General features: G+C 39.8%; 1 long non-coding RNA gene and 1 pseudogene across 1 annotated transcript; both read left to right on the top strand.

Moving 5' to 3' along the window:
• The first annotated feature begins 711 nt into the window (after window positions 1-711).
• LOC120153648 lies at window positions 712-11,005 on the top strand. The gene is made up of 3 exons (XR_005518810.1): window positions 712-857; window positions 996-1,047; window positions 10,975-11,005. It is a non-coding gene; the product is annotated as an uncharacterized LOC120153648 (long non-coding RNA).
• On the top strand, window positions 9,841-12,490 carry LOC120152342 (annotated as a pseudogene).
• Window positions 12,491-12,845: the final 355 nt, after the last annotated feature.

The following is a 12,845-nucleotide window of genomic DNA, read 5'->3' as shown; positions in this document are numbered from 1 at the left end:
AAATTTGTATGTCATGAAGAAACATAGAAGAGCTGCTAGTGAGCAAATCACTAATGTTATCCGAACTCTCTAAAACATATCATACTACACGAATCTCGAAATTAAGCCAATTCGAGAGAGCTCCCAAAAATTGTTGGGGGCAACCAACATTCCTTTGCCAGTAACATTCCCTCTAACACTGTCATTTCTGGATTTACCATTCTTAGTATAGAGTTTAATTTGCTGTATATGGAAACCAACAGAAAAAGACGAGTTTGAAACATAACAAATAGTCAATAATCATTTTGTAATTGTTAATAATCGAGGGACATAACAAAGTAACATTCTATAATTGGAGAATTATTTTATAACTTTTAATAATCGATAGACTTAATAAAATAGTACCCTATAGTCGAGTTCCATTTGTGTACTTTACCCAAAAATTTATCACTATTTTATAAGATGGACTGATCATTTTATAATAATTAGATAATTTTAATAATAGTGTTGTGTCTTTTAAACATTTAGTTACCAAAAAGATCATTCCAATATAGTTTAGTGGCCACTTTGTGTACTTTACCCAAAAGAAATTTAATTGTACAATTCCTAATAAGCCAGCGATTCAGTGCCTTAATGAGGCCCAATTTGTAAGCCCAAAAATTGTAAATAATTCCCACCCTCATTTTAACCCTTTCTTCTTCGTAACAAAATTCCATGCCTTTTCACCTGTTTCAGTACTCGTCACATACAAGCTTATGCTGCTGCTTTTTAGTTTTTTTTTTACCTATTTATTATTCTGGGGTCCTTATCCAATTGGGAATTTCGGGCCTCTGCTGTATTTGGGAGTTCTAGGGTTTCCACTCTCTTTATTTTCCGTGGTACATTTCTATTTCTCGTGGTTTAGGGTTAGGATTTCAAATGATGCCACTGCAATAAGGGTTTTTCATTTGCGAAAAAGTAATGTAATTCGTGCTCTGTTGCATTCGGGAAATTTTATCATTCGTTATTTGTTTCAGTATCTAGGGATTTGGGGACTAGGGCTTTCGCTTAGCATGGAGTCTGATAAAGGTGTCGCAACCGCCTTTCGGTTTGGGCCCCGGAATTGGGCTTCGACTTGAAATAATTGGGTTGGAGTCGCCACCGACCACTTTAAAACGAATTTAGGTGGGTCGGACACCATCTTACCTGATCTGCGTTGTACCAGAAACGTGTCGGGTTCGGGAGTCGATTACGGTCAAGGAAGGATTAGCACCCTTGAACCGTCCTTTCGGTACCAATTAATTTGTTGATTGTCTTTAATTGCGAAAATTGGAAACTTAAATTAAAATTAAAAACCCGATTCAAATTACTTACCTTTAATTTTGTTGAAATTCTTTTAAAAAACCAAAAAATAAGCATCACACGGTAAAATTATATATAAGTTCCGCATTTTGAGTAGCAGACATGAGCATCTAATGTTCATATATTTTACTTGGTATTTTACACAGTCAAATTATATATATATATTGGCGGGATACACAACAGCAAAAACATATAAATTAATAGAAAACTACTCCAAAAGCCATGGTTACTAGATACCATTAACAGACAAATCTCTTCAATTGATGTGCATGCTTTCACGCATGCATTTTCTCAAGGAAGTTTTCATGTTCATTTAGACATGGTGCACTAAACCGAGAGGCCCAACACAGAAAACATCAATTAAATAATTAGTTCACAAAAACCGATACTTAAAACAGGATAAGTATCTGCAAACCTTGGTGTAGCTGAAGACCGACTGCCATATGCTCCACCATTTCTCTGTTTGGAAATCAATGCTCGGTCCAGGAAGCTACCATCCACCTCTTCAACGTGTTTCGATTCCCAGTCTCCGGTTCGAGACGAAAGTCCACTGGCTGAGAAATCTCTGGTCGCCAATGATTCCGGCGACCGCGATGCATCTTTGAACTTAAATTGTTCACTGAGCAAGCACACGACATACCATGAAAGCTACTGCTCAGAAAAAAACTAGAATCTCCATTCACTGCCTTTTGGGCATTTGTTTCATCTCATCACATTTTCTCAGACATGTATATACACACAAATTCTCTGTGTGGACATTTTGGCCATTTTTGTTGTTATAGAGCTTTGGTGGTTTCTCGTCGAAGAATGATGGAAATCGCCTTCATTGAAGCAATCTTCCCGTTCACCTCCTCTCCTCCATTCACGGCAAAGCCTTGTTGAAATGCGACTTCTTGTAGCAACTCGTCGCGAACGTGTCGATCATCATCGTGGCTATGGCCGAGACCATGGTGAGAAAGCAGGAGAAAGGGAAAACACTCCAAGGCTTTTCGCTGAAGCGAGGGCTGGACAAGGACTCGTATCCGTCATGGAGTATATGGACAAAGGCGGTGGCGAGAATACACCGGCAACGAATGCTTTGATTAGGAAGAAGGCGTTGTTTTCCGGTCGAAACGTCGTGATCTTCTTGGCGAGAATCGGGAGTGAAACGCCGAGAGCACCGACCATCAAGATCGATGCGATGGCGACGAGTTTATATTTCAAAGCCTTGGTTCTGTTGTTGGCATCGCGACGAGGAAACATCTCGTTGTCACAGGTATACAACACCTCGCTCAAGACGATGACAGGAAAAAACCCACAAGAGCTCTCGGATTCGCTCACCTCGGCCCCCACCATCGATCATCTCTATACACAAATGGAAAAGAAACGAGTCAAAAGACGCAAACCAAAATCAAATTGATTTTGAAGTTAAAATGGGAATTGAAAGAGTGGTGGTGTGAGTCGTAGGAGAGCCCAGGGTCTTCGCCGGAAACAGTGGAATCGAGATCATTTTGTTTCTTTCAATGGGTGGTTGTTCCCAAACAAAACGCTGCTATTTCACGACCCAGAAATGCCGGTGTTGTTCAGAAAATAGCTTTTGTGCAAGGAGATCATGGTGAGAGAAATTGTGGAAAGACAAAAGGAATTCAACTTTTAGTTTCTGGGAAATCTTTGAAGTTGTCTCTCAAAAGAAAGGAAAGGAAAGGCTGCCAGTTGGGTGGAAATTTGAGAATGTGTTATGTGAAGATATTCCCCCCATACTCTTGAAATGGCGAGAATTAAGAGCAGAGGAGAGGAATTTCCCTCCCCCTAATTCAAAAAAGTCCCCTCTTATTTAAAGCTAATTTCAAACACTCCAAATCCATGCCATTTGCTCCCTGATGCATGTGGTAGTGGAGTAGGTGGGTAGGTGTGTAGTTGAGATAATAGTGGGGTAGTGGAGTCTGCAAAAATAATATAATAGTTATAAATATAATAATAATAAGTAATATAATAATAATAATAATATAATATATTATTAAGTCCGGTCAAAAACGGGTGTCTACAGCTGCCCCTCTTTGCACATTCTTGTGTTAGCAAGAATAGGGCAAAGACGAAAAAGACAACCAGTTTTTGTCTGGTGTTCTCAAATGTGATTGAGCTTCCTGGAATTGGGCCTTTGTCTTCTTCTCGGTTTAAAGATTTCGGCTTGAAAATTCTTCCAGAAAGCAATTTATCGCTGTCATCGAGCTGAATGAAATCGAACTCATCAGGTCTTTGGTTGGCAGATAGCCCTTCTCAACTTAAGCTATGCTGCAAATGATGTGCCTCGGAGCTGAGCGTAGTCGAACTCAAAGATCTTTGGTTAGAAGATAACCCTTCTCGACTTAAGTTATGCTGCAAATGATGTGCCTTAGAGCTGAGCGTAATCGAACTCGGGGGTCTTTGGCAGATAGCCTTCTCGAGTTGGATATCCTTCGTCGTGAAGTTGAAAGTTGTTTATTGACAACCAGCGGTCCCTTCGTCGTGAAGTTGAACTTGCGTTGTCTTGAGTCCAATATCCTTTGCTATGAAGTTGAAATTGACTCTGAAATTGGGAAATTGTTTATTGACAACCAGCGGTCCCTTCGTCGTGAAGTTGAACTTGCGTTGTCTGGAGTCCAATATCCTTTGCTGTGAAGTTGAAATTGGCTCTGAAATTGAGAAGTTGTTTGTTGACAACCAGCGGTCCCTTCGTCGTGAAGTTGAACTTGCGTTGTCTAGAGTCCAATATCCTTCATTGTGAAGTTGAAATTGGCTCTGATATTGGGAAATTGTTTGTTGACAACCAGCGGTCCCTTCGTTGTGAAGTTGAACATACGTTGTCTGGAGTCCAATATCCTTCGTTGTGAAGTTGAAATTGGCTCTGATATTGGGAAATTGTTTGACAACCAGCGGTCCCTTCGTCGTGAAGTTGAACATACGTTGTCTGGAGTCCAATATCCTTCGCTGTGAAGTTGAAATTGGCTCTGAAATTAGAAGTTGTTTGTTGACAACCAGCGGTCCCTTCGTCGTGAAGTTGAACTTGCGTTGTCTGGAGTCCAATATCCTTCGTTGTGAAGTTGAAATTGACTCTGAAATTGGGAAATTGTTTGTTGACAACCAGCGGTCCCTTCGTTGTGAAGTTGAACATACGTTGTCTGGAGTCCAATATCCTTCGTTGTGAAGTTGAAATTGGCTTTGATATTGGGAAATTGTTTGTTGACAACCAGCGGTCCCTTCGTCGTGAAGTTGAACATACGTCGTCTGGAGTCCAATATCCTTCGCTGTGAAGTTGAAATTGGCTCTGAAATTAAGAAGTTGTTTGTTGACAACCAGCGGTCCCTTCGTCGTGAAGTTGAACTTGCGTTGTCTGGAGTCCAATATCCTTCGTTGTGAAGTTGAAATTGACTCTGAAATTGGGAAATTGTTTGTTGACAACCAGCGGTCCCTTCGTTGTGAAGTTGAACATACGTTGTCTGGAGTCCAATATCCTTCGTTGTGAAGTTGAAATTGGCTCTGATATTGGGAAATTGTTTGTTGACAACCAGCGGTCCCTTCGTCGTGAAGTTGAACATACGTCGTCTGGAGTCCAATATCCTTCGCTGTGAAGTTGAAATTGGCTCTGAAATTGAGAAGTTGTTTGTTGACAACCAGCGGTCCCTTCGTCGTGAAGTTGAACTTGCGTTGTCTGGAGTCCAATATCCTTCGTTGTGAAGTTGAAATTGGCTCTGAAATTGAGAAGTTGTTTGTTGACAACCAGCGGTCCCTTCGTCGTGAAGTTGAACTTGTGTTGTCTCGAGTGGCACGATATCCTCCGTCGTGGAGTTGAAATCACGGATGGCCCTTTCGTTGTGAAATTGAAACCTGGCTTGAAGGTGTTAACTAGAAACATACTGCTCATGGTTGAGTTTGTGTCGAACTGGATTGTTTTGAACTGGTTCTCGAACCTATCTGAAATTGGTTCTAAGATGTCAAGTCGGTTGAGGTGTAGCTTTTTACTGCCGAGTTAATCAACCACCATCCTTCTTTGAAGGCGCTAGAGAATCGAGTATCCTTCAACCTAAAGTCAAAACTTGACTCTAAAAGCTGCAAAAACGTGTATGCTAAAATGATGAATGTGATGCACCTAAGTATGTTTAAGATGCATGCAATATGAATGAATTATGTGTTATCTTCTGGATGGAGTCTCGTGCTTTGTCTGTCAATCAGGTCCTTGGAATGGATCGTGCCCCATTTGCTTCCTGAGCTTTGGCTTTACAGACCTTTCATATCTGAGACTGTTCTGCTTGAAAATGTTTTTCTCCTTTTTCTTGTTTTAAGGAGAGAGACATGATAAAAATGTTGTAAAATATTGTTCGCAATTGAATCAAATTGTAAATGCGAGTTCAAAAAATATCAAAGGAATCAAGAGCTCTTTTAATGCTTTCAGAGTTACAAATCTTCGACAAATGTTCAAATGGATGAGTTGGCTTTAAGTAAGCCTCCTTTCTAAGGTTTTGGTAACCCAAAATGTCATTTTTTTTAAAATATCGAAATATGCTTTGGCATTTCATTTGGGTGCGGACATAATGACGCAACTAGAATGACCAATTACTAGACATTTTATTTCGGTCCTCTGAAATCTTCCATTTGTTCAAGCTTTGTAGGCTCCTCCAACAAAGGCAGTGCGAAAAATATCGGTCTAAAAATGAAATTCTTGAGTGCTCGTGTGTAGTCGACTATAACAGGTGTTCCTTAACTCCCTTAGTCAATTTTACCGAAACTTCATGCTTAGATAAATTCGATTTAATTTGCCGTTATCTGGCTAGCTGAATCCATAAAGCCGGGGCGCTTAACCAATTGCTTTAGAGGGACAACTTATCATTATAATCATTTTTATCAAGTTAACTGAAGGGTTCATCTCATCACAAAGTCTTCGGCCTGACAAAAGCAGTGGAGCAAACACCGAATTGCCAAGTGTCCGAGCAATGTCATGGTTTGAATGACATCTATTCATAAAGCCAGGGCTTTCGAGTTTCCTCTATAACCAATTGCCTTAGTGGAATAGCTCAGCTTACAGATTTAATTTCTTAAGATTGTTAAGAAGAACCTGTTATAGTCTAGGTGTTGTTGAAAGTCAAAAATTTCATCTTTAGAGTTCATTTTCAAGCAATTGACCTAAACCGGATTCACCTACCCGACTCTTTCATTTGTAAAGATTCTCATCGTCATTGAACGTCTTAAATAAAAACATAGTAATTGTCATATGCAAATGATGCCCCGTGTTGTCCGCACCTCATGAAAAGAAAAGGTTGTATTGGTTAATTGTAAGAGCAGGGTACGGTATTTGAGGGTATATTCTGAGTAGGGTCAAGGTCCTTGTTTAAAACATGTTTATTTGTCAAAGATCCGAAGCTTTGAACCATTCACAGAGTTTCTTAATTCAAATGATATTCAAGAATGCAAGTTTACAAATGATTCATTGCTCGTCATCATTAAAGTAACATAAATTTATTCAAACGTTCTTACAAAACTTGAAAAAGTAGAAAAAAAACACAGTTCACGTTCTTACAAAACTTGAAAAAGTGGAAAAAAAAAGTTCAAACAGAATGCCTCAATGATGAAATGATCTCCCTCACTTGGATGCCCCAAGTTGTTGAGTCGATCCAGTTCTGGTTACGCATCTTTGTATGACCCTTTTGAATGCGTAACAGTTCTCAATTGTGTGCCTTGGGACTCCGCCGTGATATTCACAATGCGCATTCTCATCATACCACTTGGGGTATGGGGGCTCGTGGGTTCCACCGGATATGGTGACACTATGTGAGTGTCAAAATTATTTGTAGAGCTCTTTGGTAGGTCATAGGATCGAATGTTCTCATTTTTGATGAAATATGTGAATAGTTAATGTGAATGTAAAGAAAAATAACAAAACGCACAATATGTCTGAATGCATGATGCATGAAATATTCGAGGCATTGATCCAAAAATGTGCATGTTATTAGAAATATCCTTATTGGGACAAAAGTATTTTATCTTTTAAGAGACAAAAATATTCTGACAGCTTCTGACATGTTGACTAGTCTTCCGCCTTCATCCGCCACCAGCTGATAACCTGTCGAACCGCTCTGGCTTCTCTGGATGAACCGTGCAAATGATGAGTTGTTTGCCCTAAAAAAATCTCGAAGGACTGCACCTCTGACGTTTATCTTTTGTTGAGTCTGTTCCCAACGAATACGTCATTGGAGCCCTTAATTGATAGGAACTATGTGAAGTCCATTTGTCTGTTTCTCTTGAATTCGTCAGTATGGTCTTCAATTTCAGTTATCGTTTTGCCATTGTCGTCTTTGAAGTGAATCCTAAGATCAGTGGTCTTCATCTTGCCCTGCAACTTCGCCAGTCAGTTCTTCAAAGATGGACTTTCATTGTGCTTGATGTAGACCCGATTTATTGAGTCCTTATAATGCAGTAATGATGATACTCTTCAATTGCGGGCACCACGTCCTCTGGATTGAAGGTGACACATAGTCGCCTTGTGACTGCCCTCTGCATTTTCATCTCTTGTATTACAACACCTTTTGGTCCATTAATGGTTGATTATTCATGTTTAACAAACACATTTTTGGTGGATCAACACCTCGTTTTAAATGATGCGAATGATGAAAACAGAATAAAAAAAACAAAAAATAAAAAGAGTTAGTGAGGTAAATCAAAACAATAATAAAAATGAAAAAATCCTAACCCCACATGATATCTACCCCACATGCTTTAATTCCTACTCGGACATGATCTCTATCCCGCATGCTAATTTCAACAAATCCTAACCGCATATTTGTCTAGTTCGCATGTTTTGAGCAGAAAATAAAGTAGGAAATAAAACAGCCTAGGGTTTGGAATGAGGTTTTGGGGTGGGCTCTAATTCCCTGCACTCTCCCGGTTTAGGTTCTAAAATGGTACTCGAGTTCTCCTTGCTGTGCCCCCTTGGGCTTGCCAGACCCTTAGTCCTAAACCCATCACATGCTTGTGTGGACTAGTTAAACTCGAGAGGAAACATTCCCTTATGCCCGCACGGTGAATAAATTCACACGAAGACACAAGGTATATGAATCCCGAAGGCTACTTGCTAGGCATATGCGGTGAATAAATTCACACGAATGCGTCGCTTTCACCCCCACTTAAAGGGTTTGGAGCTCGATATAGAGCTTGAGATAGAAACTTTTCAAAAATCTCTGAAATCATAAAAAAATGTTAGTACACTATTTATTTGAAAAATAATCAAAGGTAAATACTGGAATCGAATAAATAAATTAATTTAAATTTACCATTTTCGCATAAAAAGACAACCGAAAATTAATTTCGGCGAGACTCTGGGTTCGTTCCCCAGCGGAGTCGCCAAGGTGTCGCAACCGCCTTTCGGTTTGGGCCCCGGAATTGGGCTTCGACTTGAAATAATTGGGTTGGAGTCGCCACCGACCACTTTAAAAACGAATTTAGGTGGGTCGGACACCATCTTACCTGATCTGCGTTGTACCAGAAACGTGTCGGGTTCGGGAGTCGATTACGTCCAAGGAAGGATTAGCACCCTTGAACCGTCCTTTAGCACCCTTGAACCGTCCTTTCGGTACCAATTAATTTGTTGATTGTCTTTAATTGCGAAATTGGAAACTTAAATTAAAATTAAAAACCCGATTCAAATTACTTACCTTTAATTTTGTTGAAATTCTTTAAAAAACCAAAATAAGCATCACACGGTAAATTATATATAAGTTCCGCATTTGAGTAGCAGACATGAGCATCTAATGTTCATATATTTTACTTGGTATTTTACACAGTCAAATTATATATATATTGGCGGATACACAACAGCAAAAACATATAAATTAATATAAACTACTCCAAAAGCCATGGTTACTAGATACCATTAACAGACAAATCTCTTCAATTGATGTGCATGCTTTCACGCATGCATTTTCTCAAGGAAGTTTTCATGTTCATTTAGACATGGTGCACTAAACCGAGAGGCCCAACACAGAAAACATCAATTAAATAATTAGTTCACAAAAACCGATACTTAAAACAGGATAAGTATCTGCAAACCTTGGTGTAGCTGAAGACCGACTGCCATATGCTCCACCATTTCTCTGTTTGGAAATCAGCTCGGTCCAGGAAGCTACCATCCACCTCTTCAACGTGTTTCGATTCCTAGTCTCGGTTCGAGACGAAAGTCCACTGGCTGAGAAATCTCTGGTCGCCAATGATTCCGGCGACCGCGATGCATTTTGAACTTAATTGTTCACCTGAGCAAGCACACGACATACCATGAAAGCTACTGCTCAGAAAAAAACTAGAATCTCCATTCACTGCCTTTTGGGCATTTGTTTCATCTCATCACATTTTCTCAGACATGTATATACACACAAATTCTCTATGTGGACATTTTTGGCCATTTTTGTTGTATAGAGCTTTGGTGGTTTCTCGTCGAAGAATGATGGAAATCGCCTTCATTGAAGCAATCTTCCCGTTCACCTCCTCTCCTCCATTCACCGGCAAAGCCTTGTTGAAATGCGACTTCTTGTAGCAACTCGTCGCGAACGTGTCGATCATCATCGTGCTATGGCCGAGACCATGGTGAGAAGCAGGAAAGGGAAAACACTCCAAGGCTTTTCGCTGAAGCGAGGGCTGGACAAGGACTCGTATCCGTCGTGGAGTATATGGACAAAGGCGGTGGCGAGAATTACACCGGCAACGAATGCTTTGATTAGGAAGAAGGCGTTGTTTTCCGGTCGAAACGTCGTGATCTTCTTGGCGAGAATCGGGAGTGAAACGCCGAGAGCACGACCATCAAGATCGATGATGGCGACGAGTTTATTTCAAAGCCTTGGTTCTGTTGTTGGCATCGCGACGAGGAAACAGCTCGTTGTCACAGGTATACAACACCTCGCTCAAGACGATGACAGGAAAAAACCACAAGAGCTCTCGGATTCGCTCACCTCGGCCCCCATCATCGATCATCTCTATACACAAATGGAAAAGAAACGAGTCAAAAGACGCAAACCAAAATCAAATTGATTTTGAAGTTAAAATGGGAATTGAAAGAGTGGTGGTGTGAGTCGTAGGAGAGCCCAGGGTCTTCGCCGGAAACAGTGGAATCGAGATCATTTTTTTTTCTTTCAATGGGTGGTTGTTCCCAAACAAAACGCTGCTATTTCACGACCCAGAATGCCGGTGTTGTTCAGAAAATAGCTTTTGTGCAAGGAGATCATGGTGAGAAAATTGTGGAAATACAAAGGAATTCAACTTTTAGTTTCTGGAAATCTTTGAAGTTATCTCTCAAAAGAAAGGAAAGGAAAGGCTGCCAGTTGGGTGAAATTTGAGAATGTGTTATGTGAAGATATTCCCCCCATACTCTTGAAATGGCGAGAATTGAGAGCAGAGGAGAGGAATTTCCCTCCCCCTAATTCAAAAAAGTCCCCTCTTATTTAAAGCTAATTTCAAACACTCCAAATCCATGCCATTTGCTCCTGATGCATGTGGTAGTGGAGTAGGTGGGTAGTGGTAGTTGAGATAATAGTGGGGTAGTGGAGTCTGCAAAAATAATATTAATAGTATTAATAATATAATAATAATAATAAGTAATTATAATAATAATAATAAATATATTATTTAAGTCCGGTCAAACGGGTGTCTGTTTGTAAGGCAAACTGTTTGTGGGAGGATATCTCGGGAGACAAGTGAAGCTATTCTCATGGATCATTTCGGCAAATCGGTACCGTATTGAGCTCATTGTAGCTAAAGACAGGAACACCAAAGCCTCGTGGATTCGCCTTTGTTATGTTCTCTGAATCTTCCTCAGCTGATAAAGCTCTTCAAGACACCCATGTTATCCTAGGGAGAACGGTCAGTTCCAAGCTCTCTTGAATCTCTCCTTCATTTTATACTCTGTTTTCTCGCTGTTAGACATTGATGAATTGTACTTAGAATGAAGTTTTAGATTTTAAATTTGTTTGTGGAAATGATAGCTTGCAGGATTTTAGGTTGTTTAATGCGTATGATTTATGAATGGGTTTTCTAGGTAGAAGTGAAAAAAGCGATACCCCGAAACGATCACTTCAGAACCAACAACAGCAGCAGCACTATTCAAATCAACAACAGAAAAGTGGGTTCTGTATGAATGGTAATGATGCTGCTGACAGTACTTTAGGACTAAGAAACTTTTTGTAGGGGGTTTATCTGCTACTCTAACTGAGAAGAATTTAGGAATTCTTTCGAAAGTTTCGGTAGGATAACAGACTTGTTGTGATGCATGACAGTTTGACTAACCGCCAAGGGGATTTGGGTTTGTTACTTTTGACTCAAGGAGTCTGTGGAGAACGCAATGCAGAAGAATTTCCATGAGTTGAATAATAGGCTCGTGGAAGTCAAGCGTGCAGTTCCGAAAGAGGGAAGTAATGGTCGTTACAGTAATCAAAACATGAAGCCTGGTGCTGTAAGGGGGTCTCCTTATGATGGTTTTCAGGCTGTTGAGTTCACTTCGAATGGTTCTGGATATGGAATGTTTCCTGGCTATGCTCCTCCTCCTGCGCATAATCCAGTTGGGGATTATTTATATGGTACAGGTGTTTATGGCTATGGGTACCCTATGGCTACAGTAGGGTTGGTTATGGTGTCACTCCAGCTACTCCTAGAGGCCCTTTATATGCCCCTGTAATGCTAGGACCTAGAGTTTACCCGCTGCCTTACGGCAGTCCATCCGTCTATCCTGCTTATGAACAGCGGGGTTGATCTCGTGGTGCAGCAGCAGGTGGGTTCAATGGGGTTATGGGAACCAGAGTTGTTGGGAATGGAATGTTGACAACGTTGATCAGCCTGCAAATGACATTCAACATCGACTGAAGCAGTAAATGGCGGCACCGATTGTTCTGGTTTAAAAGAGCGTAGCGTTGGTGCTGCCGCCGAACAGGATCATAAAAGTGTTGATGGAAAACTTGAGCCTTCACGTGTAGAAGTTTCTAGATGACTGGTTGACTCTGTGTAGGCTTCAAGGGTTTAGTAAATTCTTTAACTGACCAGCTTAGAGAAATTTAACCATGGATCCATGTTCAGTCAGTGTCCCATTTAGGCATAATCCGTGTCATAAACATGCTGCATGTATCTTCTTTAGTGTTATCATTTGTCAGTAGGGTGTTCATTCGGTTAAAACGATGGCCGACCGAACCGAACTACCCTTAACCGAATTAACCGAACTTTTTTTTTCTTTAACCGTTAACCGAACCGAATTTTTTTTCAAACATATTAACCGAACCGAATTAATTTCGGTTAATTCGGTTAATTTTCGAATTAACCGAATTTTTTATAAAAAATTTCTAATTTATATAAAAATTAAATGTTTTTAATTCAAAAAAAGTTTATAATTAATTTAAATAATATAATTATAAAATAAAAATTTCAGATAAATTTTTTAATTAATTAATATTGATTTAGATTTAAAAGTTATTGGATCTTAAATTATTAATTGAGTTTTAAATTGTTTGGGCTTAGGCTAAATGTATTTATATTTAATATTTTAA

Source organism: Hibiscus syriacus, unplaced genomic scaffold (assembly GCF_006381635.1).
Source record: "Hibiscus syriacus cultivar Baekdansim isolate YM2019G1 unplaced genomic scaffold, ASM638163v2 tig00002840_pilon, whole genome shotgun sequence".
Taxonomy (NCBI): Eukaryota; Viridiplantae; Streptophyta; class Magnoliopsida; order Malvales; family Malvaceae; genus Hibiscus; species Hibiscus syriacus.
Note: the sequence above shows the minus strand (reverse complement) of the source record. Positions and strands in the feature narration are given on the sequence as shown.